The sequence below is a fragment of the Prinia subflava genome, chromosome 8 (genome assembly GCF_021018805.1).
Source record: "Prinia subflava isolate CZ2003 ecotype Zambia chromosome 8, Cam_Psub_1.2, whole genome shotgun sequence".
NCBI lineage: Eukaryota > Metazoa > Chordata > Aves > Passeriformes > Cisticolidae > Prinia > Prinia subflava.
This window is the reverse complement of record NC_086254.1, coordinates 473,381-500,080: the sequence shown is the minus strand read 5'-3', so window position 1 is coordinate 500,080 and position 26,700 is coordinate 473,381. Positions and strand designations below refer to the sequence as shown.

The window sequence follows — 26,700 nt, the reverse complement described above, 5'->3', positions numbered from 1 at the left end:
TGCCATTTCAAAAGGTTAAACTTCTAGCAGCTGCTTTTAGCCCTGGAATTTTACTCTCTCTGGCTTACACAAACACTTTTACTTCCCCCAAGCCTTCTGAGAAAGGAGCCACGGGAAGCAGCTCAACACATTTTAGTAGTGACCGTAAGAATACAAAAAAAAAAAAACACCACCCACAAAAAAACACCAAAAAAACCCACCAACAAACAAACAAACAAACAAACAAAACAATCAAACAAACAAACAAAAAACCAAAAACAAAACCAAAAACAAAAAAAAAAAAAAAAAAAAAAAAAAAAAAAAAAAAAAAAAACAAAAAAACCCCAAAAAACCCAAAAAACCACAAAAAACCCAAAACAAAACAAAACAAAAAACAAAAAAAACAAAAAACAAAACAAAAAAACCCCTCTGTTGTTTAGAGAGAAGGTGAGCTGGACTCAGGTCCTACAGAATGGGGTGAAACCACCATAATTCAGCCTTTAAGTGCAGGTATCTGTCTTAAACGACAGTGTTTCCCTCAAATAGTTACTCAAACTCAATACAGGACCTGCATGGAGATGCTTTGTGGTCTGTGCCTTGCAGGAGAACAGTGTAGGTGATCCCCAGGTGTGTGATCATCTATAAATGGTTGTCAGAAGGAAAAAGAATACAATCTGGTCCATTCCTCAAGTCTCTGTTCTCCCACATCATCTCAGCTGGGAGAGCCCTGGTCCAAAGTGTTTGAGTAGGACACTGAGTGTCCACATCTCTCAGACAAAGACACTGTTTTACTGTGGCACATCATAACCTTTGATCATGTGTGTCAGCTACTGGTGTGTGAGGCCATACAGTGTCAAAACTACTCTAGATATACCTTAAACTGATTTAAAGCTTTGGGGAAGATGAGAGGAGAGCAGGAACTTGGAGCAGCAGAGTAAGACCTTGGAGCAGGTTGGCTAATTCTAGTTATTTTTTCATCAACAACTTTGCTGTCAGGAAAGACTACGGTTGTTCTGGAATAAGCTCTTTAAAGAACACATTCCAAGGTCCAGAACAGGCTGGATTTTGAGGGATTTCCCATCTGCTTGAAAGGAAGCAGATGGCAAGGAATAAGGGATAATGAAAATGATGGATTGCTTGGAAACCCAATTAACAGCACTTCTGCCTCCAGTGGTGTCTGAATGTAGCTAAATGAACAGTCATCTTCTTTTAGGGGTAAGAAGACAGACACCTTAATTCTTTCATTCTTTTAAGCCTGGAAGAGGCCTCATAGCACATTTATTATTTTTGACATATCTCAGACCACTGGTACCTTTTGTGGCACTCTCAGGCTCATCTTTCCAGGATGAGAGGTCAAGCACGTCAATCTCTTGGCAATCAGTGAAGTCCTCAGGATAAGTGTTGATCATGAACACATCCCTGAGTACCTTTTTGATATGAGTATTGTCACAGATCACCCTTGACACTGAGATTTTTCTCAATGCTTGCAACTGTTGTGGAGTGAAAACTCCTGGGTTTTCCCACCAGAATCTGCAATGAAATTTTCAGAAGCAGTTTATAATCTCTGGTTACTTGCAGAGATGGGAACCTGACCGAGGTAAGTCTGAATGTTGCTTAGATCCACTTTCTCCAGGCACACCCCTTTAGAAAGAGGTGTCTCCAGTGTGAACAGATCTGGATTCTGCCAGTGCAGAGAGCCTGCTTCTTCCACAGAGCATCAGCAGGCTGCTGAGATGCAGGGATTTATGCCCTGAGAGCTAAGTCACCTCAGGCAGAGGCCACAGCAGATCCCTCATGATCTGGATCTGGTGTGCCTCAGCCACGCGAATCTAGATAAACACACTGCAAAAAACAGCCCTTTGGCAACTGGGCTAAAATCAAGGGGTGAGCCTTGCTGGGAGCACTCACTGGAGTGCTGTAGATGGGTTGGATTAGTGTGTCACAGTAAATATCAGCATTTCCCCCTAAAAAATTGCACAGAGAATTATCTCTTACCTGTCCCCATCACGCAGATTCCTGAACTGGGTGCCAATAATGCAGGTCAGGAGGGGCCCAACTCTGCCCTGGGGAACCATGGCTCTGCAACTGCCCCAATCCAGAAGTCGATATTTTATGGTGTCCCATATACATTAATGAACTTCTTGGCCAATTTGGGATTGCCCAGCACCTCAGATTTTTTAGTTTCTATAGTTTGGGGTTGGGTAGTTTAGTTCTATAGTTTGATGTTGGGAGAGCCCACAGAAGCCACTCCAGGCATTGTAACCTGCAAGGGCAGGAGAAGCAGATGACTAGGACCCACCACCACATCTCCACAGCACCTTTCTTAGCCCATGAACACTGCCTGCTTCTTCTCATGGCAAAAGATCTGGAAAGTGCTATTGTCCAGGCAGTCCCAACAAACATAACATTTTCAAAGGTCTTTCTCACATGTACACTAAATCTCATCCTGTTGGTTATATCTTTCTACTGCTGAATGTGAATGTATCAGTCCTTGCCACTTTGGGAGGCAAAATTTCTAGGATTAAATTCTTAGTAAAAAGGAAATTTGGTTGTGTTTAACCCAAGAGCACCTGTTTCTCCCTAGCACCTAGGGCAGACCCACCTGTGGGTGCAAGTCACTTCTGCTCAGAACTCTGGCTTGTCTGGGACACACAACAAGATTGATGAGCAAAGAACAAAGCCCAGAGGACCTGTCCAAGCCCATGTGAAAGCTGAATTTGGTCACTTGTGTCTGTACCTTCTGTACCACACATACACTCTCTTTGCAATACACCACTGTCTCTTACCCTCTTTCTTACATTATCCCAAACATCATCTTTCATTTCTAAGCATTTTGTCCTTGTTGCAAATGTCTCACAAAAAGATTTTTATAATCCAGAATTTTTTTATTCCCTGAGCTTGACAGTCTGTTCATCCTTCACCCTCAAGGTGAAGGTCAAAGTACTGGTTCTTCCCATTAGTATAGTAAAAACTTAGTTCATTCATGGGTTAAGCAGCAGGAGAAAAGAAAGGTCTTATTCACAGAAGGTGTGGATTTGTGTCTCCTTACCTGGAAGACCGTGGTCTCTTCCCTGTTGCATGTTCACGGCTCCTAGATCCAGACCCATCACCTCTGTCTGTTCAAAGAGGTGGTTCCAGAGCTCCTCAATGAGCAGCTCATTCTGTTTCATGAGTTTTGCATGATCCACAACCATGCCCCGGATCAGGGGGTCGATGCCTCCTGCAGACATTGCAAATCAAGGAAAGATTTTTTTTGTGCCAAGGTGCAGCTTTGGTGGTCACTTTCATACAGCTGAAACCCCACCCAGCTAGGGGCTGGGTGTGGTTTCATCTCCGTATTTTCATTTCACCATGTGTATATGGAATCAGAGAATCATAGAGAGTTTTGGGTTGGAAAGGACCTTAAAGTCCATCTCATTCCACCCCCTGCCATGGACAGGAACACTTTCCACTGTCCCAGGTTGCTCCAAGCCCTGTCCAACCTGGCCCTGGACACTTCCAGGGCTGGGGCAGCCACAGCTTCTCTGGGCACCCTGTGCCAGAGCCTCTCCACCCTAACAGTGGTACCTGCACAAATCTGTATATGTCTGCAGGTGCCAGCAAATAAAACCTCACAGAGTAACTAAATTCCTTATCCCTCCCCATCCCTCAGCTTTTCCTTCCACACTCCTAAATCCACTTGCTGTCCACCAGTCCCTTTCCAAGTCTGCTCCTCAGCCTGCAAGGCTCCATTATGTCTTGGTGCTTGGGGGTCTGTCCAAGGTTTTAGGGTTTGCAATGGATTTTGTTTACAATTCACTATTAATTGACATTTATTAAAACATTAAATATAGTGACAGAATTAATTCATGTCTGACTACCCACGTCTTTTTCATAGCAATTAAGGAGACAGTATGAGCAAAACACAAGAAAATTGGCTGCACATGTGTGCACATATTTCTCATAATTAGTTAACTCATTTTGGAAGAGACATTTGTCTTCCTTGGAAAGACTTAGCTGAAGATCTCAGCTGTGTAGTTGCAGGACCCCATAACTCCATTTAGAGCCAGGAAGAGGGATGGGCACATCTAGGAAGGAATGATGCTGCTGTAGCTCAGTTAAACTGAGCTGTCCATGTCTCTGGATTATAGGGGGACGTAAGAGCTTTGATTGACATAGACTTTAGTGGATTTGGCACAGGGAGTCTCCTGCCTCCTGGAGCAGCAGGAGCAGCTGCACCATATGAGTGGATGTGGAACATCTCACTGTCAGGTCTTGCTGAGCTGGGAGGTGTCCAAGAAATGGACATGGTGTTCAGTCCTCGGGCTGGGTGACAAGGTGAGGGTCACAGGTTGGACTTGATGGTCTTGGAAATCTTTTCCAGCCTAAATGATTCTGGGATTCTGTAACTCCATGTGCCTGACCAGCTGATCTCCACCTCAGGACCAGACCGGGACCACTGCTTCATGTTCTTACCTTCCATTATAATTCTCCATGCAGCTCGAAAGGTCAAATGGAGAGGGACATGAGAGGAAGAACTCGAAGGCTGAAAGCTCTCATTCAAATGGGACACAAAAGGCCGAATTGGAAAGGCAGGGATAAACCAGTTGAGGCCCTTGGGTCCACCTTCTCATTGTAACCACTGTACAAAGGGATCCACCTGCTGGTCTCCTCAGGCAGCAGGAGTGGCAGGTAATCTCTGTATGTTATGATCTGAAAAAGCACAAGTTACCAGCAGCTGCAGCAGAAATGGCATCAAAAGTCAAGTATAGAGAATGAACATGGACTCTCTGCAGCAGAATTCATTAAGATCTTCAGAAAAAAGAGCTGTAGCAATGAATAAGTTTGGTGTTATGGATTTAAATTATTTTTAAATGTGAAATTATTTTATCCAATAATTAATTTATACATTAATATAATAAATAATTGATAAATTAGTAACATTATGCATTAAAAAGCTCTGGCTATCTATGCTGTCTCAGGTGGACCATGCTCATTCACAATTTCCAACTCCCACAAATTGATCAACTCCATTGATTCAGCAAAATATTTTCCTCCTTTTGCCTGGAGGAAAAACCATTTCTAAGTGTGTGGATGATAAACAGCAATCAGTGCCCGGTTTATGGCAATCTGTCTTGGTTTGAAAGACAGATATCTGCTAGGAAGGGGGCAGGACCTCCCTAGAGATGGAGAATTCAAATCCCCTCCCTCCAAATTATTCCAATTAAAAAAAATCAAAGGAGCTTTCACACAGAGGTATGGGGGTAGGAATAACAGTTCTTTACTAGTATGTATGACAAAACGACAAACAAACAACAACTACAGCATCAATAATAAACAGAATCAAGAACCTTGAGGGCTTTCTTTTACAAAAGCCCAGAGCAGTTTGATCTTGGCGCCCCTGCAGGACTCTGAGAGGCCGAGCTGGAAGGGAGGAAAGTCCCGGGCTGGTGGATGAGATGAGGAGCTCTGCGCTGGCAGCTGGAGCAGCAGGGGTGTCCCGGCAGGGCTGGGCAGTGCAGGGCTACAGAGTAGCAGGGGAACCTCAAAGCTCTGAAGAAGCAGCGGCGGTGGGGGGAGGCTGGAGAAAACGAGTTCAGGATTCCCGGGTACAGGAGCAGATGACGATAGATTTCCCAGGACGAGACAGAGGCAGAGGGCAGCCTGACCGTCCTCCTCGGCGCTGAGAGCAAGAGTGCCTTCCCCTTCCCCAGATCTGTCCTTTTGCCTTTCCCAAAGCTCATCATCTCTCCCCTCTGAGGGACACTCCCAGGGACTCAAAAACAATAGGTGTAGCCTTGTGCTGCCATATCCCTCAAGTACTCCTTTTTGTTCTGGCTAAGTAGTCATCAAGGCTTCTTGGAAACTTATGGGAAAAAATTCTGTGAGAAGAAAAAAAAAACAAATCTAACCCCCAACACAATCACAATCTTTTGACTCTCCTGGTAAAGCTTTTCTCCATCCCAGTGGGGATTTAATTTCCCCAGCTCGTAGGCAGACAGTTGTGCCCTTGGACAAAGAGAGTGTGCATTGCAGAGAGTCCCAGGTTTTCTGTCACCCGTTTGTCACCTAAAATGAAAATATTTTAGGAATTCTGTACATTGCTTTCAATTTCAGAAGCAGATTTTTATGTTAGGACAGACAAGTAACAAGTGGTGATGTTCCTGGCAATAATGCTGTGGGTGCCCCTGGATGCCTGAAACTGTCCAAGGCCAAGCTGGATGGGGCTTGAAGCAACCTGATGTAGTAGAAAGTGTCTCTGCCCATGACAGGGGCTGGAACAGGATGGTCTTTAAGTTCCCTTCCAACCCAAACCCTTCTGTGATTCTATGAAAACTGGAGGGGACTCAGTGAAGACCCTCTGTGAGATGATGGAAGAAGCACTGAGCATCTCCTCACTCAGCATGGAGAACCTCTCATGGGCAGAGAATGAGGAAATCAAAATACTCTGTATTCTTATGATTGCTTTTGCAAGCTTCACATTTATAATGGGGTTTTTTTGTTTGTTTTGTTTGGTTTTTTGTTTGTTTGTTTGTTTTTTGTTGTTTTTTGTTATGCCTATGATGGATCACTTCAAATTTGAGTAAGTTCTGTGTTTGTCCTCAGTTTGTTTAAATTTCAGACAAACATCTAGACTTTTTTTCTGATATAGGGTGGGTTAGTTAATTAATCAACTGATTGCTTAAAAGTGTTTAATTGTTAGTCTTGAAAACTGAATCATAGAATCACAGAATGGAAGGGAATTTAAAGCCCATCCCATTTCAACCTTCCACAACCCCAGGTTGCTCCAAGCCCTGGACAGCTTGGCCCTGGACACTGCCAGGGATCCAGCAGGGGCAGCCGCAGCTTCTCTGGGCAAACTTTGCCAGGGCCTCACCACCCTCACAAGGAACAACTTCTTCTGTTTATCTAATTTAACCTACGCTCTTTCAGTGTGAAGCCTTTGTCCTCACACTACATTTACTGATGCAATCCCTCTCCAGTTTCCCTGTAGTCCCTTCAGATTCTGGAAGGTGCTGTGAGGTCTGCACACAACGCCTTCTTCTCCACACTGAATAGCCTCAACTTTCTCAGCCTGTCAGTGCTGACAAGCTGCTAACTGGCATTCAAGTAATAAATGGTGAATTCTAGGTAGAAGAAAAAAATGCTCTGGAGATGTTTTAAGCACTGGTAGCTATTCTATTGAAAATTTCTTCTGCTTTTGAAAAGACTTTATAGAGGAAGAACAATTTGCTGTAATTCTTCTAGGAAATTAAAATAATTTTTATGTTTATTAATCAATTATTGCTTGATTATTTTTCTTTTCCCACTGGGGGGAGGATTCCCTGTCTTTCACCTTATGTAGTCATGTCTTGAAATGCTTCATTCAAATATCACAGAATCACAGAATATTCTCTGTTAGAAGGTACCCACAAGGATCCTATAAAGTGATATTTGTCCCTTTTTAACTTTAGTACCCACTGAAAACAACCCTCCAGCTGCACCTTACCTGCTTTAAAACAGGGGATATTGGCACTCTTGTTGGTGAGAACACAAACACTCTGCATTGTGTTCTCGAAGGTCAGTAATTCCAGCCCTGCATCCATGAAATCCTGGTTCACAGCCATCAAACCCAGCTGGTTGGTGTAACAGACAGTCCAAAGATCCCTCATCTGCCTCATGACTGTCAAACAAGGACAGAGGCTGAGACCACAAGGACCCTAAAACCCCAACACAGGAGTTCTGGCCTGACTGAGGTGGGATCCAGGTTTCTCGCGCAGGTGCATTCACTGCACCAAGATGTCCCCTCAGAGACCCGTGCAGAAACAATGGGACTGTCACAGTATCTGGGCCGTGTTTGCTGAGCTGTGTTCTGGACTGACTGTGCTGTACCTTTGCTGTACCTGTTCCCTCAAGCAGAGCAAGAAAGACTGCATTGTTCACAACATTTAACCTACTAAATTACATTACATTGTCTACTACTCCTCCTGACGAGCTGCCCGTCGCCTTGAAAAAAGACTGTAATGACTCCCCACGACTTTACCACCTTTGAGGCCTCCCCGGCAAACAAGACGGATCTATTGGCACACACCATGAGGACTGCGAAGGTGGTCTATTGGCCTGGTGTCATGAGGACTCCAGTCTGCTGTCAGTAGCTATAAACCCCTCCTTTCTCTCTCTCTCTCTCTTTCTTTCGCTTTTCCTCTATTGCACATTGTGGGTATCAATAAAAGATACACTGATTTTAGTTAAACTAAGTTCTCTTTGCCTCTTTTTTGCACTTTGAAATCAAAGCGAACCATCACGACCATCTTATCGGATCGTGACAGCTGGTGAGATTTCTCAGACTCCTTGCCAGGGCACCGTCACCGCCACACACCGTGCTGGTGTCGATGCGGGACGTGGCGGCGTTGAGCTGCTGCCGGCGGAAGGTGCCAGGGCTGCACAGAGGCTGGCTGCATGAATGGCATGCAGGTGTGGGAGCTCAGCATCCGCCGGTCGCCAGCGGGCAACTAAGGCAAATACGAGCCAAGTGATGTGTCTGAAAGTCCTGTGGTTTTATTTTTGCTGCTGTAAGAGAGTGTGGCATGGGTGAGAGTCAGGGTATCTTCACAGGGAAGCAGGGGGGCTTGAAGGCACAGCTGGTGTGGCATTGGAGCTCCAGGCTGGCTCCTTTCCCCCTGGCAGGGGCCAAGTCAATGTCGTGGTTGATCCACTGTCTCCAGTGCATGAAGACCAGCGAGAGCTGCTGGTCTGCAGTGATTTTCTTGTTGGCTGTGTGAGCAATCTCATTGGATATTTTTCAAACCTGCAGAAAACCAAAATGAAAATGTGACTGTCTCTGCCATGGTGGATTTGCCTCTCACTTGAACCCCCACTGTGAGATTGTGGAATCACTGAATCATGAAGGTCAGAAAAGACCTCCAAGATCATCAGCCTTCGACTGAGTATCCTCATTCCCTCTAAACCACATTGAAAAGTGCCACATCTGCATTTTTTTGAACACCTCCAGGGATTGACTCCTCCACTGCTCTGGAGATCCTGCTTCAATGGTTAGCCACTATGTCAATGAAGACATTTATCCTAATATCCTAAACCTCCTATAGTACAATTTGAAGTTATTCCCTCTTGTTCTGTCACTTGTTCCCTTGGAGAAGAGGCCAACCCCCCCTACTCCTTCTAGGTAGTTGTAGATCATGCACAAGATGATCTTAGATAAATTACTAAGAGTTAATTATAGCATTACACAGCTCCATGTCATTCCCCAGCTCTGTCCAATCAGGTGTAAAAGTGGACTACATAGTCCTTCAGCCAAACCTGGCTTCATGGAAAACCCATTCCAGCTGAAACTTGTTCATGAACACCAGAAAGTCAGGAACATGACTGAGGAACTTCCAAGCCTTGTGGTTTGTACAAACCTCCTGGTGTCCTTGAGCACTGACTGCAGCAACCCTTGGGATGCATACTTCGGAAACTGCTTAGGGAAGCATCTGCAACCTTTTTGCTCATGTCTGTCTCCAACAAAAAAATATTAACCTGAGCCATAACTCAGTTGTGGAAAAACAGCCTGAGATCAAAGATCAAGCAATTTACACTCTAGATGCTGCCACTGCTTCCTTTCTGCATTGAGGACAGTGTCCACACTCACAGCTGGATTAGGATAACAGCTCTCACCAGTGGGAGTGGGAATCCATTGTAGCACTTTCCTTCACTTGCTCCTCTGGGAACAGATGCTCCATCTTTGTATAGGGCTGGGAGCTAGAGTGCGAAGGCATGGTTAGAGGACCCCAGGTGGGAGAGATTTCTGCAGCATCACCAGAAAAACAACCTCTGTTATTTTTTCAAACATCAGCAGCCTTGTACAAACCAACATTTCAGAGCCCTTTATTCCATGTCTGAGCACTCTGGTAACAGGGATGAGACTGGGAAAACACCAAGAAACAAATTATACCAAGGTTATTTCTGTGGAGAAAAATCAACTTTTTTGAAAAAGGTACCTTGTGTCACTCTATTAATTTTATTTGTCATTTAAACCTACATTAATTTTATCTGGCAATTAAATCTCTGTACCCCCTCTGTCTTCAGTGCTTTCTCAAAATCAGACTCATAGGAGGGCCATAAGTGTGATGAGTGTGGCCATGTCTTGTCCAGCTGGAGGCTGGAAGCTTCCAAGGATGAAGATTATCCACCTCTGTGGGGATCTGTGCCAAGCCTGCTCCTTGGGAAAGGTTTTACACAGACCCTCTCAGCTTGCAGCTGTGGCCTTTATGGAGCTGTCTTACACTGCTCCAAGAAGTTTGAATTGCTTAAGTCAGCATTTTGTGTTCAGAAGAACAATAATTCTGATTGAGCCAATGATCTGTGGCCCTGCAGGCAAAAACTCGGGCAATGTCTGTCTATATGATGTGGCACTCGGGGTTCTGGTCTGGTTGACAAGGTGGGGATGAGTCAAAGATTGGACTTGATGGTCTTGGAGGTCTTTTCCCACTTAAATGATTCCAGGATTCTGCACTAGAAAAGGAGATGAGTATCCAGTGTTTACATCAGTGTGCTGTGAAATAAGAGCATGTCCTAGGAAAATGACTGTGCCAGAGCCAAAGCAATTCCATCAAATATTAAGGACTCAGAACCACCAGGGTCTTGTTCTGATTGTTATTTCTGTCCTTGCAGACAAACTGTTCTCATGGTGTGCACCTCAAGCTGAGCAAGATCCTTGGGAAAATATTAACACCACAGTGATCCCTCAAGCCCAGTGCCTCCTCACCTCTCTGCCAGCCCAACAAGGCCAAGGACAACCCTACACTGAGTCTCAAATCAGCACGGACACAAAATCCCACAAGTGGGCAGACTGGAAGAGACCACACTGTGGTCACTTGGTCCCATGTCCCTCCTCAGGCAGGGTCATCTCAGACCACATGGCACAGGACTGTGTCCAGATAGTCCCGGAATGTCCCCAGTGAGAGTCTCCACACCCTTCCTGGGACAGACAACGCTGTCCTTGTGGGCTGTAGGCCCCAGAATCCATGGGAACACATTGGAAAATCCCAATGAGTGTGAGATCCCCACACACTGATGCAGAGCTGTGCTATGTCATCACATCTGGTACATCTGTTTCATGCCAGATGCCCACTGGATGCAAGTCCCACGCAGATTTAGGGGCTGGCACTGACACAGCAGGACAAGCAGCCTTGATTGCCATTGTCAGAGTAGGAATTTGGTGGTTTTCTGGTCATAAATAAATAAATAAAACACAAAAGGAAATAAATGTTTGATCTCAGCTTTGAATCTGGAGGGAAATTATGTGGAAAAAAAAAAAAAGCTGAAGAACTAATTTCCTCAGATAAAGTTGTGTTTTGGTTTGAAAGACAGGTATCTGCTAGGGACGGGGCAGGACTTCCTTTGGAATGGAGAATTCAAATTCCCTCCCTCCAAATTTTTCTAATTTTGAAAACTAAACGGGCTTCCAGGCAGCGGTATGGGGATAGGAATAACAGTTCTTTACTAGTGTGTCTAACAAGGCAAACAAGCAATAACAACTACAGCATTAATAATAAACAGAACCAAGAACCTCGAGGGGCTTTGGTTTCACAAAGACCAAGGCAGTCTGATCTCTTAGGACTCCGAGAGCACCAAGCTAGAGTGGTGGAAAAAATAATCCCGGGCTTGAAAAGAACAGGGCATATGCCTTTCTTAATACTCAGCTCTTTATTAAAGTCATCAGCTGGATGGTAGGGTCCGGCAGGAGCTTTTCACACCGCTGCAGCAATCCAAAGGAGGAGGTGCTGTCCCAGCTGATCACCTCACTGCAAACAGTAGATGCCCAGCCCTTGTTCCTGTTAAAAATGAGACGCTTGACACGGCCAATATATCAAGCAGCAATTTAATAATTTATTAATTAACATGGTAAAGTGTGAGCAAAGAGGCAGCGCTGGGTACAGTGGTAGGGGTTTTCCCTTCCAACTGCACACCCATTGCTGGTTTTGATGGTATTTTATACATATTCATAAGCTTTCTCAGCAGTTTCCATTTCTAGTTTTAACGTCACAATTCAATACCTAACAGCCATAAATCTATAGATTCTCCTGTATAATTCTATGGACCATTGTGATCTATTCTGATATTTCAATACTCCAGGATGTACTTCCAGGATATGTTTTTCCAGGTGGTGGGATCTGGCTTCCAGATGTGGGGGTCCCATCTCTATTTTCAAGTCCATCCATCTCCAAAGTTGATGTCCAGTTTTCCTCTCCAGGAGCCATAAATCAGTGAGCTGAAGTCATATCTTCATGTCCAGGATGTTTTCCCACCTTGTGTGAGGCTTGAGCCCCCTCCTTATTTCCTTCTTTTGTCTAAAAAAAAACTTTTTGCACTCTAAAACTACAGTTTAAAATTCTTTAATACAAAGCAAGCTTCTAAAGTTATAATTAAAGAACACTAATTGCAGAATAGCTTGAGACTTATAATAGATAATTGCAAGCAAAAGATTTATTCAAAAACTTCCTTCCATGCTTTCCTCAGCTATTTATTAGAACTCATCTTTATAACTGTCCCATGGCTGTGTTCCATCACTATGATTACACAGATTTTCTTCATTTCCCTGACACGAAACATAACTTTGTATTTCACATTCCCATAGGAACAGCTAGAAGCTCTCTGTGCTCAACCATGAGAAAGCAGAGCAGTGGAGGTCTGTCACGGAAGTGCGGAGGAGCAGATGTCAGCTCTTCATGATCTCTCTCAGTCACATGAGCTGGCTCACTCCCATTCCATTCAGACTCTTAAGAGGTTATGGCGAGTCTTTGAACCAGGCCAGGGGGGTGCGTCCACTCCTTCCTTGGCCAGGGCACCACCTGGATCTTTTCACCGTGTCCAGTCTTCCATTTTGGGGTGCCTTTCATCCCCAAAGAACTCTCTCCCAGCATGCTGTGTGTTCGTCTTATTTGCATACGCCCGGCTCAAGTAGGCAGCATGGGGGGGAAACTAGGTGAGCTCCGATTACATTAGGCACAATGGACAATCACCTTGCTTTTAACATGCTAATGCAGGAATGCAGGACCCGCAGGATGGCTGCCCAGCCCCGCCAAGGACGGGGATCGCCTGTCTTTGACAGGCCGGAGCACCGGCGCCTCCCATTGCCCCCTCCAGAGCTCCACAGAACCACGCTCGGCACTCCCCCGCTTTCCGGGGGCAGGAGCTGTGACAACAGCCACAGCTCTCAGCCGCCCAGCGGGGCCGCCGCTTCCCGGGGAGGCAGGGCCGCCACACCAGCAGCTGCAGCGGCTCCGGGCGGCCGCCAAGGCATCTCCCCAGGGCAGGGCCCCACCTATGGCGGCGGGGGTCCGGCAGCGGATCTGTCAGGGCTTGGGGTGGCAGCAGCAGTCTCAGGAGTTCTGGAGACATAACCCCGCCACATCTCTGGCTACGGCAGCTACACAGGGGCAGCCTTTGGAGCATCCACACTCACTGAGAATTCGTTCATAACAGACTGGTGGATGAGATGTATCAGAAGCGCTGGGTGGCAGCTGGAGTGGTAGGGATGAAAAGAACAGGGCATATGCCTTTATTAATATTCAGCTCTTTATTAAAGTGATCAGCTCATTATTAAAATCATCAGCAGGATTGCGAAGTCCAATCGGAGTTTTCCACACTACTGCAGCCATCTGAAGGAGCAGGTGCTGTCCCAGTGGATGCTGAGTCCTTGTTCCCATAGAAACAGCTGGCAGTTTTCTCTGGTCAACCATCAGAAGGCAGAGCACTGGCAGTCAGCTCTTTGCCCTCAGGGAAAAGTTTCAAGAGTTTCCCATTCTCTACATCAGTCAGCTCAGCTGGCCGGTTCCCATTCCATTCAGGCTCCTCACAGGTCATGGCTAATCTTCAAACCAGGCCAGGAGGTGCATCCACTCCCCGCTCAGCCAGGGCACTATCCCATTCTCTTCTGACGAATCCAGCTTCCTGTCCCGGGGTGCAGTATCCCCCAAAAAAACCTCCCAGGATCCACGGGGGCGGCCCCGCCCTATCTGCATATCCAAATGCATATGCATTTGTCCTGGTCATAGCCGAAGTTACTCTTGCTAAATGAGGTAGTTACAAAGGACAATAGGGCTATCTAGGTGTGGGCAGCTTCTTTTCACATTTCAATTAGGTAGGGAAAAGTTGCCAGGCAACTTTCCTTCAGGGCAGCTCTCCCTGCTCAGATTGTCTGGGGTGTGGGGGGTGTTACTCTAGCCAGGAGAGGGTCAGTTGTGGGGTGGTTGTTTTGGTTCTTTTGTTTTTTGTTTGTTTTTTTTTTTTTCCGTTCATAACAAATCCCTCCTCTATTTCTTTGATCGGGCTGTAGCCCGCATCAACTTGCAGCTTCCTACTGTGTATCCTCTCAGTAGACACTGCTCAAAGAAATTTAGGAGTTCTCTAGGGGAATTGCCCAGCGGGAGACTGAGCAGATGTGGGAGGGGTGCCTTTAAACTTGGGTTTTTTATCAGGAATTAAGACACACTCGATAACAATTTAACTAGGGATAGGTCTCTTGGTCCCTCAATTGCTGTCTACGTAGAAGAGGTGGCAGGTGGTCCTGTTGGGTCTGGTTCGGCATCAGGGGCGGTACTGGTCCTGTGACTCCGGTAACGTGGGTCTGACTTCTCTCTGGAGTTCACACTGCGGTATGTGTGGTGAGCAGCACCTGGAAGAGACTTTCATAATTTTCCTCTTTTTAGTTACAGAATTACAGAATCACTAGGCTGGAAGAGACTTCTAGGATTAAGTCTAACTCTAATTACACGATGTCACTAAGTGCTACATCTACTCTCTTCTTACACACATCTAGGAATGGTGACTTCAGCTCTTCTAGCTAGTATTTATAGGGCTAGTGTTCTAAGCTTCTCACTAGCTTTGTTGCTTTCTTTTGACACGCTCAAGCATCTTAATGTCTTTTTTAAACTGAGGGGTTTAGAACTGGGCACAGTACTCAAGGAGTGGCCTCACCAATGCTAAGTGGCCTCACCAATGCTATGTGTAAGGAAAGGATGACCTTTCTGCTTCTGCTGGCCACATTATTCTCAATACAGCCTACGATATTGTTAGCTTTTGCCATCAGGGCATACTGCTGGCTCATATTTAGTTGGTTATCAACTAGCACTTTCAGGTCTTTTTCTGCTTGGGTACTGTCTAGCTACACTACCTTCAACTTGTAAGGTTGCAGGGGGTTATTGTGGCTAAAATGCAACACCTGGGATTTGGACTTATTAAACGTTATCTTCTTGGATTTTGCTTATCTATCTAATCATTTTAGGTTTCTCTACAGAGTCTTCTTACTCTCTAACAGATGGACACGTGCTCTCAGCTTAGTGTCATCTGTAAATTTACTAATGAAGGACTCAATATTTTCATCTGTGTTATTAATAAATATAATAAATAGAACTGGCTTCAGCACAGACTTTTGAGGGACACCACTGGTGGCTGGTTGCCTGCTGGATGCAGCACTATTCGTTACTACCCTCTGGGCTTGGGTATCTAGCCAGTTCTTAACTTAGCAAAGAGTGTTCTTGTATAAGCTGTGGGAAACAGTGTCAAAGACTTTGCTGAAGTCTGAATAGACAACATAAACAACTTTTCATGTATCTACCAGGCAGGTCACCTGGTCAGAGAAGGAGGCTAGTGGGGTCGAACACTACTTACTTCTCTTAAGCTCATGCTGGCTGGGTCTGATACTCTGTTTATCTCATCAGTGCTGCACAATAGCTCTCAGTATAAACTGCTTTATCATCCTACTCGGTACTTTGGTCAGGCTAACTGGCATATAATTACTAGGCTCTTCTCTACTCTTTATGAATGGGAATTACATTGGCTAGCTCTCAGTCATCTAGAACTTCACTAGTGAGTTGAGACTGTTGGTAGATGATAGAGTGGCTTTGCAAACTTATCAGTTAGCTCTCTTATCTCTTTGGGATGGATTTCATGTGAGTGGGCATTCAAGCAAATTACTACTTCTCTGACTACTTTGTTTTTGATAACAGGAGGACTATTCTGTTCTTTAAAAATATCTACTGACTCAGTATGACCACTGTCTTGAAGACAAGCTGTCTTCTCACTAAAGACAGCAGCAAAACAAAGCATAAAGCACTTCTGCTTTCTCTTTGTCTGCAATTACTAATTTTCTTCTTACTTTGGATCATGTTCTAGATTGGCTAGGGGTTCTCTAGCGAGAAACTGCATAGGGTGATTAATTCTAAGTCACTTGTGTTCATTATTTTAGAGTCAGTCAACTAGTGTTAAGTCTTCTGGCTTAGCAATTTTTCTTTTGCAGGGTCAACCTTTTAGACTTCTTTTATTAGGGTAGCTGTTACTGCAACTGTTTGCAGGCAAGTTGGTTATCTCTTAACTACTGGGTCTAGTAGTTTTGAGAGGTAGACCGTAGACTTTGATTCTCACTATCAGGGATCTATAGTCTCTCATGCTTTGCTTTTTTTTTTTTTTCTTGGTCTGAATTTTAGCTGGTGTCTATTAAGGGTATCTTATGGTCTCTTGGGTGTCACAGTCTATTTTTTTTTTTTCTTTTTTTTTTTATCTGGACTATCCGGGCTTCTTCTGGAGTGAACAGAACTATTAGAATAGAGTTTAACTCTCTCTAGAAATAACTATTTGGCCTCAGAAGCTGGTCTAGCTGGTTAGACATTCCAATGGGGGCTTCTACTAAACCCTCTCTCTTTCTTAGAGTCTTGGGCTTCAGGGGTTGTCAAAGGTGCATTTATAAATTTTAATCTTTTTAATTAATCTATAGGAACTTTTCTAAGGGGAAAGACCTCCTCTGTTCTTGGTGCTTTGGATTTGGTGTTGTAATCTGTCTCTTCCTCTAAAACCCCAGGTAGAGGGAGCAGTAGTGGAGACAGGCCAAGAGAAACACTGGGCAGGGGTGGTTCCCACTCCCAAGTGGGGAAGTGAGGGTATCACAATTGGTGAAGGGGAACTGTTGGAGAGGTTAAGGAAGAGACTGGAGGTACAGCTGGGGTAGGAGGGAGAGTTTGCATCTTTTCACATTTTCATTACTTATAGTTTTCTAGCCAGCAGGCTGCATAAGATAGTGGTTTTACATCAGGGTCTTCTTGGGCTTAGAGATGTTGGTTTAAGTGGTTACACATTTACTGAATTCAGGTCTTACACTATGACTACTCTCTTTGTAATTTTACTCTTTGTGGTCTTTTAAGGATATTATTGGTCTGACAATTGTTCCAGGGGGATGTTAGGGAGAATCTTCTTTACTGTCCTTTTGGAAGGGTCTGCTTGTTTACTATAACATCATCTCAGTTTTTAGGCCTTAAAATAAAAGGAAAAACGAAGTACTTTAACAATGCTTCAATCTAAACTGGAATATTCTGATTGGCAATCTAAACTTTAAGATAACTAAGGGTTGTCTGATCTCTCACAACTAAACATTCTGAATCTCTTTGCTGAACTTTAAAGGGTCAGAATATAATTTCTTGGCAACCCACTTTTGACACTTTTTCGTCTGTCTCTTTTTAAAACTCTCTCTTGGCTATGACACGTACTACTATGAATCACACCCATTGTTTTCTGCTAAGGGTATCTCTCTTAACTTTTCGACTTAAGTCTGAACTTTCTAGGTTTTCTAGGCTTGGACCCCTGCTGAGTCTTGTTTGAACTCTCTAACTTCACAAGGCTTAGGAGGCTTGAACTCCCTGCCAGGCTGAGGTCGAACGTCCTGCCGAGCCTCACACCTGAACTCCGGCCAAGCCCCCCTTGCCCCCTAGGCTTAGGAGACTCGAACTCCCTGCCGGGGTGAGGTCGAACGTCCTGCCGAGCCTCACACCCGAACTCCGGCCGAGTCCCCTTCGCCTCCCTTTCCTACAAGGCTTAGGAGGCTTGAACTCCCTGCCAGGGTGAGGTCGAACGTCCTGCCGAGCCTCACACCTGAACTCCGGCCAAGCCCCCCTTGCCCCCTAGGCTTAGGAGACTCGAACTCCCTGCCGGGGTGAGGTCGAACGTCCTGCCGAGCCTCACACCCGAACTCCGGCCGAGTCCCCTTCGCCTCCCTTTCCTACAAGGCTTAGGAGGCTTGAACTCCCTGCCAGGCTGAGGTCGAACGTCCTGCCGAGCCTCACACCTGAACTCCGGCCAAGCCCCCCTTGCCCCCTAGGCTTAGGAGACTCGAACTCCCTGCCGGGGTGAGGTCGAACGTCCTGCCGAGCCTCACACCCGAACTCCGGCCGAGTCCCCTTCGCCTCCCTTTCCTACAAGGCTTAGGAGGCTTGAACTCCCTGCCAGGCTGAGGTCGAACATCCTGCCGAGCCTCACACCTGAACTCCGGCCAAGCCCCCCTTGCCCCCTAGGCTTAGGAGACTCGAACTCCCTGCCGGGGTGAGGTCGAACGTCCTGCCGAGCCTCACACCCGAACTCCGGCCGAGTCCCCTTCGCCTCCCTTTCCTACAAGGCTTAGGAGGCTTGAACTCCCTGCCAGGGTGAGGTCGAACGTCCTGCCGAGCCTCACACCTGAACTCCGGCCAAGCCCCCCTTGCCCCCTAGGCTTAGGAGACTCGAACTCCCTGCCGGGGTGAGGTCGAACGTCCTGCCGAGCCTCACACCCGAACTCCGGCCGAGTCCCCTTCGCCTCCCTTTCCTACAAGGCTTAGGAGGCTTGAACTCCCTGCCAGGCTGAGGTCGAACGTCCTGCCGAGCCTCACACCTGAACTCCGGCCAAGCCCCCCTTGCCCCCTAGGCTTAGGAGACTCGAACTCCCTGCCGGGGTGAGGTCGAACGTCCTGCCGAGCCTCACACCCGAACTCCGGCCGAGTCCCCTTCGCCTCCCTTTCCTACAAGGCTTAGGAGGCTTGAACTCCCTGCCAGGCTGAGGTCGAACGTCCTGCCGAGCCTCACACCTGAACTCCGGCCAAGCCCCCCTTGCCCCCTAGGCTTAGGAGACTCGAACTCCCTGCCGGGGTGAGGTCGAACGTCCTGCCGAGCCTCACACCCGAACTCCGGCCGAGTCCCCTTCGCCTCCCTTTTTGTTTATCTGGCTGCTCTTTTTGTTTGCCTTTTTTTTTCATAAATCTTGCTTGCCTTCCTGCTTGCCTGTCTGCTTTCTTGTCTGTTTCCTCACCTTTATGCCTGCTTTCCTGCTTGCTAATGATATCTTACTTGCTTGCCCAGATATGCTTAAACTCTCTTGGGGACAGCCCACCTGCCTCCTGGGAAATCATGCCCTATCCTGCCAGGGACTTCCCACTTGCCCTATTAGGGATCTTCCTTGCCTGCCTGTCAGGGCATCCTGCCCTGCCCGAGACTTTCTACCTGCCCTGCCAGGGACTTTTTCTCACCTGCCTACTGGGGCATCTTGTTTTGCCATGCCGGGGACATTACCTTGCACCTGCTCTGCCGGGGATCTTTCCTCGTCTGCCTGATGGGGCATCTTGCCGTGCCAGGGATCCTCTTTCAATTCCCTTCTGGAGCAGCCCTGCCAGGGACCTTTCACCTGCCCTGCTGAGGATCTTCTCTCATCTGCCTTCTGGAGTAACCCTGCCAGGGGCCTCTCACTTGCCCTGCTGGGGATCTTCTCTCGCCTGCCTACTGGAGCATCTTGTCTTGTTATGCCAGGGACATTACCTTGCACCTGCTCTGCTGGGGATCATCCCTCGCCTGCCTGATGGGGCATCCTGCTGTGCCAGGGATCTTCTTTCACTTGCTTTCTGGAGCAGCCCTGCCAGAGACCTCTCACCTGCCCTGCTGGGGTCTCCTCTCACCTGCCTTCTGGGGCAGCCCTGCCAGGGACATTACCTTCCCTGTTGGGGATCTCTCATCTGCCTTCTGGGGCAGCCCTGCCAGGGACCTCTCACCTGCCCTGCCAAGGATCTTACCTCACACCTCAAGAGCCTTTGCACGCTCGATGGGGCCCTCCCCCAAGGAGGCGCCTCAGTCACTCTTCTATGCCATTCGCTTCCCGCCCGTTCTCGGCCGGCACCCTCTCGGGAGACCGGAAACGCGATACTAGGGGGTCCACTCTCGCTCTGGGGGTCCGAGCTGCCGGCCCCCATCTCACTCAAGCACTCATTCACTCGCCTCCCATTTCCGCCATGGATTTATCTCACCCATCTGGCGTTCTCCTTTGCTTGGTCTCACAATGATCCCAGGGCCGATCCAGCGCTGATCCCAGGGCCGATCCTGCGTTCTTCTGTGCTGCTTGGTCCCACGCTGATGCCAAGGTCCGGGGGTAGCCAGCGATTCCCGAGGATCCCTCGAAGCAGATGATCGTCTTCTTCGGGGGTGGTCCTTTGTGGGCGTGGCTATCCCGGACGAGCCCCCAATTGAAAAGAACAGGGCATATGCCTTTATTAATATTCAGCTCTTTATTAAAGTGATCAGCTCATTATTAAAATCATCAGCAGGATTGCGAAGTCCAATCGGAGTTTTCCACACTACTGCAGCCATCTGAAGGAGCAGGTGCTGTCCCAGTGGATGCTGAGTCCTTGTTCCCATAGAAACAGCTGGCAGTTTTCTCTGGTCAACCATCAGAAGGCAGAGCACTGGCAGTCAGCTCTTTGCCCTCAGGGAAAAGTTTCAAGAGTTTCCCATTCTCTACATCAGTCAGCTCAGCTGGCCGGTTCCCATTCCATTCAGGCTCCTCACAGGTCATGGCTAATCTTCAAACCAGGCCAGGAGGTGCATCCACTCCCCGCTCAGCCAGGGCACTATCCCATTCTCTTCTGACGAATCCAGCTTCCTGTCCCGGGGTGCAGTATCCCCCAAAAAAACCTCCCAGGATCCACGGGGGCGGCCCCGCCCTATCTGCATATCCAAATGCATATGCATTTGTCCTGGTCATAGCCGAAGTTACTCTTGCTAAATGAGGTAGTTACAAAGGACAATAGGGCTATCTAGGTGTGGGCAGCTTCTTTTCACATTTCAATTAGGTAGGGAAAAGTTGCCAGGCAACTTTCCTTCAGGGCAGCTCTCCCTGCTCAGATTGTCTGGGGTGTGGGGGGTGTTACTCTAGCCAGGAGAGGGTCAGTTGTGGGGTGGTTGTTTTGGTTCTTTTGTTTTTTGTTTGTTTTTTTTTTTTTTCCGTTCATAACAGGGATGTCCTGGCAGGGCAGGGCTGGGCAGGGCTACAGAGTAGCAGAAAGCCTCAAAGCAGCGCCAAAGGAACAGCGGCAGCAGGACAGGGCCGGCCCAGCAGGGCAGGAGGAGGCGAGCTCAGGGTTCCTGGGCACATGAGCAGATGATGGTAGAATTCCCAGGACAGGACAGAGTGATGACAGTGAACTCTTCCCACAGCCTCCCCCAAAACCTCGTGTTATCTCTCCCCTCTGAGAGAAACTTCCAGAGACCCAAAACCAGTAGGTGTAGCCTGGTGCTGCAAACTCCTTTGGACACTTCTTTGTTTTGGTCAAGCACCCACAAGCACCCAGTAGTTAGTCTCCTAGCAACTTATGGGGAAAAAATTCTATAACAAAAAAATCCAAACCAAATCTAACCCTCAACAAGTTGGAAGAGCCAAGGATTAAAGTCTTCTTTAATTCCCATCCTTCATCATCACAGAGACACATCAACAGTTGAACATTATCATCTGAATCAGCTGGGGAAATTAGTATTATCCTATGGAAGAGTGAAGGGGTGATTTCCTGTAGGCTCCAGCAAAATGAGAGGCTGAGTCATAGCCTCAAAATTTCCTCAACTTCTTACCTGCCCCTACCCCAGGAAGTCCTTTCCTTCATCCAAAGCAGCACATAAAGGGCAGTGGGGGCAAATCTGAGAGTTTCAAGAAATTACATCTTTCTCCTAACAGGCAAAGGTAGAAATGAATCCTCTGTTATAGGCTCATTAAACTGAGCATTTTACTCTTCTTGCCCTTTCAAAAGGCACTTTCACGAATCATCTACCCAGGTTCAGAATATAGACTTGAAACTCTCCTTGTCCACACACAAATCCTACCTGTTGTTGCACTCCCCAGTAATGGTTGGGTAAAAGTAAATGCCTCTCTGGGCATTTAATGGAATGAGTCTGGTAGTCGCAGCCAGTGCCCTTGGAAATCACCTCCTTCTGTCTCCTGCTTAGCAGGTCTGCAAGAGAAACCCTGTAAAGTAACATCTGATCCTACTCTTCTTTTGTTGTTTCAGCTTCTCAGCGTTCTAGGTCAACATTTGAGCCACCTGAATTGGAGCTGTGGATATAAAACGTCTGGACTGGAATTGTTAATTTGGTGCCTAAACTCTTTTGTGGATCAGCCTTCCCCTCTGGACTAGGGAAACTGGGGAGACATGAAGCAATTTTCCAGAGGAATGTGGAGAGCATCATCACCAGGAAGGTTTTACCCCATCTGGGAACAAAATGATGAGTCTGCAGAGTGGTACAACCCAGGTGCGAGGAGCAGAAGAAGAAGATGGAGGGTTCTCAGTTGCTAGTGGGCTTTGTCCCAGGTTTGTTACAGGTATTGTTGGGCTGTTTTTAGAAGGATGGGAGAGATGTATTCTCAAAGATGATGAATAAAACACCCAGGAGTCTGGTCTTCTCTGAGCAACCTTCAAATTCATTCCCCTGTTGGGGAAGGGTTTTATCCTTGGTTATTTGGGTTATGGCAGAGCTGTTCTCTGCCATGTGCTGTGGCACATTTAGCTCTTTGTAAGACATTTTGGTCTAAATCACATTACCTGTGACATTGAAACTCTGTTCCCCAGAGGGATGCAGCTTCCTTTTTAGGAGTTTCAAAGTAGTTTCCAAGTAATCAGCAGCATAGACTGAAGATCTGGTTCTTCCTATGGGGTCCTTTAAGTGCTTCAGGAAATCCATAGGGCTGACAATCTTTTCCTCCAGTTTTCTCTTTAAGCTGAACATAGAAGAGTTCCATGAAACATCTTTTCTGAAATCGGAGCTCCTCTGTCATGATGGACTGGGTGCAACTAGCTGTGACAACACTGCGGGGTTGCATGCAGGCCCTGCCCAGGAGGACCAGCTGTCTGCACATCAGCACATCTGCTCAGAAGGTTTAGGCAAACAGTGCACAGTAATCCCCTACTTCAAGTTTGTGGTCACACTTCCTTGTCACAATAAACTTTGTTCTTTCATGTGGAAATCCAGATCCATGAGCTGTGACTGGATAAAATTTTACATGTATTATGTTGCAAGGTATATTCTGTGAACAGAGGGACAACCTTGCTCCTATTCCATCTCTTTCTGGTCCCATGGTTCTGTCTTGCTACTTCTGTAGGATGAGTGGAGAGACTCCTTCCCAAATCATCCCACTGCCTGGAACCAGCCACAGAGGGTACTGGGGTTTGACTTCCACTGACACTTATCTGGGACAGGATGTCCATCTGCACAACTCCAGTCCCTCCAGAGAGGGGCAGAACTGCTGCTGCCAGGAGAGGACTCACAAGTGTCCGGCATGTCTGAACCATTATGGACTAGTGAGAGGTGCTCGTGGCAGTGTAGGTGAGGAAACAACACTTGGAGGTAATGGTTGGTGGTCCTGGGACCAGAATCCAGCCAAACTGGGCAAAAGGATCCCTTCAGCTATGACAAGGAGAGCCCTGGCACTAAGGCTTCTCCATAATAAATATGCATTGAAACACGAAGAAAACACACACATATTTAATCTTGTTGCCTTAAAATATTCGGGGCTGTCATGCAGGAAGAACTTGCCTTTTTCGAGACTGTAAATATGTGGTGTCTACAAACTGCTTGGCCTCAGTAATGATGCTCAGGAGAGATTAATCTGACACCACCTCTGACATCTCTGCTCAAAAAAAAAAAAGAAAAAAAAAAAAAAAGAAGAAAAAGCAGAAACTGAGGATACTCAATTATAACATACACCAGAAGCTTTGTTCTCTACTGAACTGTGTCCCCAGCTGCCACATACACAGTAACATTTTCAGGGTTGGTGACTCCACCACTGCCCTGGGAAGCCTGTTTCAATGCTTCCCAATCCTTTCTATGAAGAAATTTCCCCCAGTATCCGATCAAAACCTCTGGCATAATTTGATGCCATTTCTTCTCCTCCTGTTGCTGTTCCCTGGAGCAGAGCCCAACCCCTCCAGCTGTCCCCTCCTGTCAGGAGTTGTGCAGAGCCACAAGGTCTCCCTGAGCCTCCTTTTCTCCTGGCTGAGCCCCTTTCCCAGCTCCCTCAGCTGCTCCTTCAACTGCCCCGGGGCTCCAGACATTTCCCCAGGGAAAAGTGCAAAGAAGATGCTGAAGATACAATCTCTGCCCCAAGTTCCCTGTCATAAAAGGATGATTTGCACGGATGGGCTGTTGGTTAAATAGGAAGTTTCCTTAAGCAAATCTCTCAGGTAGCAACTTCATTTTTAGTGGATCAATCTACAGGATATTTCAATTCTTTATTTGAGTTGTGTCTAATTGGGAACTCAGGCTGAGTTTTGATTCACACCCTTTTCAGTACAGCAGCAGCCAGAGACAAACAGGAACCTACCATTCCTCGAGGAGCCCATTGTTCCAACTGCGCTGAGAGTGATGATGGAACCCAGGAGAGTCATCCTTGGGTTTGTGCCTAGAGAGAAATACAACATAAATCCTCAATGGGCAGGGTTTCACTGCAGGGTCAGAACAGATTGACATGTTTGGTTTCAATATCTCTTTCAGGATCCAGGAATAAAATCGAGCTGACCTCTGTCCACATCTGTCTGTGGGACTCAGGCTGGGGCTGCGCCTGTAGGTGTTGGCAGGACACAGGGGCACCTCTGAGGGGTGGGACCCTCAGCAAACTGGGCTCAGTAGCTGCCAAAGAATAGGCAGTCAGGTACAGCCCAGCCTCAGTGGTGAAGAATATTGGGAAGGGGAGTTGGAAGAGGGCAGTGTCCTGGGATCCTGTCTTTGGCAATGTCCACAAGCAGCTGGTGGAAAGGAGCCTGACCCCACACATCTCTCTCTGCCCCCTCTGTCTTGATGTTTAAAAAACAAGCTGCCACACCTATCATCAGTCTTTCAACCACCTCTGCGAGTCCTCCTGCTGATCCTTGAAATTTGTCTCTATCCCTGTTTCACATTAACAGCAGAAATGTGTGCAATCTGTTCCACCAGCTTCTCCCCCTGTGGCACAGCACCTTCCCCAAATGGAGATTTTAAGCCCAAAGGTTGCAACTAGATTTATTTTAAGTAATTTAGTCAACTTTTTAATTGTTTAGAGTAGGATAGAGACAAAATTTAGAAGAACTAACAGATTTCTCACAGTGGAAGAGGTTATCATACATTTACAATCCATGAAAATTCTTGGACCATCTTCCTGGGAATTGAAAGCTGCTTATTCCTCGCAATCATGTATTGCAGGATATTTCTGCACAAGGAATAAATCAGGCTGTCTTTGCTCACTTCTCACAATAAATTAAATACACATCAGGGGAGAAGGAGGAATGAAGCCAGGTCCCAACACTCCACTCTGCCTCCCATCTCCTTGGGTTCACCCATGGAATGCACCAATATCCACATCAGAAATATCAAATGCAGATATAGAATGAAAATGCACTGATCTTACCTGCCATCTCTGCAGCACTTGCAGGGCTGGGAGAGAGGTCAGTTCTTTATACACTTGCACCAGGGCAGAAATTAGCTGGGTCTAAGACGGGTGTGGCCAAAAACCTGGGACCAGACTGAGTCAAGAGGAAATATCTGCTGGTTTGCTTTCCTGGAATGAGCTAGAAAGTGCACACTTCTCCATTCCTTCTGACTTCCTTCTTGAAAAATCAGGTAAAAAAGGAATGAAGACACACATTTCTTTCCTGCAAGTGAAAGAGATCAGCTTAGCTTTATGATGGTAAAAGATCATGGTGGAATTCAGCTTCTTTTGTTGTTGTTGTTGGTTGACATCTCTGAAGGTTTGGGAAGCCAGAAATGGATCATTTTGCCAGTAGAGCATTTGTGGAGCATCCTGAGGTCCACATACAACATATAAAAGTGGTAGGCCTGCCGCTATTTGGCAAAACAAAGTTGCATCCCGTCAGGGATTTGGAAATTCCTATGAAACAATTGCTGATTATTGGGGTGACACAGACTGGACAAGGAATGAGGCAGTAGCACAGAGCAGAGTCAAGCTGTCCCCAGCAAAATCACATGGACAGAAATATGGACAATCCCAAAGTTCTAGCTGCGCTAATACTTAGAAAGGAACTAACTCTTGGGTAGAATGATGTAATTCATTTCAATGTGAATTATGACAGATGGTTAGGAAGAAATTCTTCCCTGTGAGGGTGGGCAGGCCCTCACACAGGGTGCCCAGAGAAGCTGTGGCTGCCCCTGGATCCCTGGCAGTGCCCAAGGCCAGGTTGGACATTGAGGCTTGGAGCAGCCTGGGACAGTGGAAGGTGTCCCTGCCCATGGCAGGGGGCAGAACAGGATGAACTTTAAGGTCCCTTTCAACACAAACCATTCCATGATTCTATGATATGCAGGAGGGAAAAGGACTGTACTTCAGTGGACCAATGGGAAGGTGAAATAATTTAATCCTTTGAACATTGGTGATGCTTTTGATAACCACAGACAGTGCTGATTTTTTTTTACATTAATCAGCCTTTTAAACCTCCCAGGATTAGGGAACCAATCCTTCCTACTGTTCAAATATTTTCACAGCTCTTATTAAACTAAAATAAAAGAAAATCATATATGATTAAGGAAACTGCTACCCAAAAGATGTCATTTTAAATCTGTGGGGGGGAAAAAAAGATTAAAAAAAAAGAAAGCAAGATGTGTGAAGGCCAAGATTTCAGAAACTGAAAATGCAAAGTCCATATTTCTCCCCTAAACAGGAGAGAA

At 46.6% G+C, this 26,700-nt stretch overlaps 1 pseudogene; it reads right to left on the bottom strand.

Annotated features, from left to right (window-relative positions):
• Positions 1-1,220: 1,220 nt before the first annotated feature.
• LOC134553062 (myeloperoxidase-like) lies at positions 1,221-24,962 on the bottom strand (annotated as a pseudogene).
• Between the last annotated feature and the right edge of the window lie 1,738 nt (positions 24,963-26,700).